The sequence below is a fragment of the Sminthopsis crassicaudata genome, chromosome 6, assembly GCF_048593235.1.
Source record: "Sminthopsis crassicaudata isolate SCR6 chromosome 6, ASM4859323v1, whole genome shotgun sequence".
Classification (NCBI taxonomy): Eukaryota; Metazoa; Chordata; class Mammalia; order Dasyuromorphia; family Dasyuridae; genus Sminthopsis; species Sminthopsis crassicaudata.
This window is the reverse complement of record NC_133622.1, coordinates 96,137,279-96,140,003: the sequence shown is the minus strand read 5'-3', so window position 1 is coordinate 96,140,003 and position 2,725 is coordinate 96,137,279. Positions and strand designations below refer to the sequence as shown.

The 2,725-nt window shown below is 39.1% G+C and overlaps 1 pseudogene; it reads right to left on the bottom strand.

Moving 5' to 3' along the window:
• Positions 1–1,202: 1,202 nt before the first annotated feature.
• Positions 1,203–2,362, bottom strand: LOC141547278 (eukaryotic translation initiation factor 3 subunit L pseudogene; annotated as a pseudogene).
• Between the last annotated feature and the right edge of the window lie 363 nt (positions 2,363–2,725).

Genomic DNA, 2,725 nt, shown 5'->3' with positions numbered 1-2,725 from the left:
TTTTGTTTTGTTTTGTTTTTTGCTTCTATTCACATCACTCAGCATCAGCTCATGTACATTTTTTCAGGTTTTTCTGAAATCACCTGCTCATTATTTCTTCCCCAACCCTCTTCCTGGGATTTATTTAAATGTTCAAGCCCAGCAAGGAAAGCCTGATGGTCTGGATCAAAAGGTCAGAAAATTACAAGATAGAAAATGTGTTTTCGAGATTATAAATAAGTTATAATAACATAGGATAGTTTACCTCTCAGACTTGTGGAGGAGGAAGGAATTTATGACTAAAGAAGAACTAGAGGTTATTACTAATCACAAAATAGAAAATTTTGATTATATTAAATTAAAAAGCCTTTGTACAGAAGGGAAAGGGACCTGTATGTGCCAAAATGTTTGTAGCAGCCCTTTTTGTGGGGGCTAGAAACTGGAAAATGAATCAATGCCCATCAATTGGAGAATGGTTGGGTAAATTGTGGTATATGAATGTTATGGAATATTATTGCTCTGTAAGAAATGACCAACAGGAGGAATACAGAGAGGCTTGGAGAGACTTACATCACCGATGCTAAGTGAAATGAGCAGAACCAGGAGATCATTATACACTTCAACAACAATACTGTATGAGGATGTATTCTTATGGATGTGGATATCTTCAACAAAGAGAAGATCTAATTCAGTTGCAATTGATCAATGATGGACACAATCAGCTACACCCAGAAAAGGAACACTGGGAAATGAGTGTGAGCTATTTGCATTCTTGTTTTTCTTCCCAGGTTATTTTTATCTTCTGAATCCAATTCTTCATGTGCAACAAGAGAACTGTTCTGTTCTGCACACATATGATGTATCTAAATTATACTATAACATATTTAACGTCTATAAAACTGCCTACCATCTAGGGGAGGGACATGTATAAAATTGCCTACCATCAAGGAGAGGGAGTGGAGAGAGGGAAGGGAAAAGTCAGAACAGAAGTGAGTGCAAGGGATAATGTTGTAAAAAATTACTCATTCATATCTACTGTCAATAAAAAATTATAATAAAAAAAAGAATCAAGTGCCTACTATATGTTAGGCAATGTGCTAAGTGCTGAGAATACAAATAAACAAGCAAATAAAAAAAAAAGAAAAGAAAATGTGTTCTTTCACTTGGACATCAGAATCCATAGGAATTCTGGATATCTGTGGCAAAAAAAAAATGGTACACACTCAAGATTTCTGGCCCATCTTCTTTAGGATTTGATTAAGCTCTTCAAATTTATGGATATGTTGAATGACAAAGTGGACTACCTTGATATGGTGATGTGGATCATATCCTATAGAAGTCCACCTCAGAGCCAATTGGAACTCCCTGATCAGAACTGAGATGCTGTTCATTCATACTAGGTTCTTCATCTTGTGCTTGAAAATCAGCAGCTGGATGCAAAACTCCTCCTCGATGAGATATGGCAAGCTGGCCAGCTTGGCCAAGGGAATGGCTGAATAGAGCTTTAGAAAAATGCAAATGGTAGAAAGCTGGGACTCCTACTGTACCTCATCCACACAGACCTTGAGCTGCTGCAGGAAGGGCTCTTTGTGAAGGTTGGGGCACACATTGTCATAGTTGAGGACCACAGGAGAGAACTTGGGGCAGGAGTAGCTGAGGAGCTCCTTGTACACTGTGGGTCCCCTTTCTTCATGCACAGTTTTTCTCTCTCAGATGCTCTAGTCAATGTGCATGAGGGTACATGGTCTGAGGGATGGCCAGCAGGTCATGCACCTACTCATTCTGTATGTTGATCATCTCATACTTGTACATTGTGCTCTAGAACATGCTCTTGGTCCTCTGGATAAAGAGCTGGATATTGGCAAAGACACGGTTGGTATCCTAATCCACCATCACATAGACAAAGCCTACATAATAATAGGTGGTCACCTAGCGTTCAAACAACCAGGAATATATGCTGTTTTACTGAGCTCAATGTTCTCCAGCACTTTGATGTCTGATAGTAATCCTCATGAAGAAGTTCAGCTAGAGCAGCTCCACCGACTGGAATAGCTGAACATCTTGTAGAGGGAATTCTAGGCTTAATCCTCAGCAATGCTCTCAGGGTCATCTCAGCTTGTGTAGAACTCTACCTGTTGATTTATACTGGTTTGTCTGCTAAGGAGAGAAGCATGTTCAGAACGCTGTGGACAATCCAGATTTTGGGGTTGGAAGGAAGAAAGTCCATCTCTTCTTCTGACTTCTTGACTGTCTTGCATCAATCTCAACTAAATAATTGAAATTGGTAGATGAATTCATCAGTGATTTCCCACAGCCACTGATTGGGCATTTTAAAGTAGACAGAGCCATTAGCATCAGAAATGTAGTTGAAGAAGTTGCAGATTCATAAGAACTGGACAAGGCAACATGGAGCTCACAATATAAAGGGAATATACAATATGTAAAGTGTTAGAAAAGATGGTGGAAACTGGTCAGCTATGCTACTGAGTAAAAATAAATACTTTTATGGGGTCCTGAAGAGAATGGGATACCTGCTTTCTCCAATCCATTAAAATATGGTGGGTTTTTAATAGGATTCTTGAGTCTAGCAGGGACCATACATAGAGGAAAGGAATTAGGAGCCTGAACCTGAGAACTAATGCTGGTTCATGTTAGCTTCTATTTTTTTTTCATTTAGTAGCTTAGGGAGGCTTGTGAATTTCTTGAAGTGTCAGCACACTCCTAAAGGGATTCATAACATCAAAAC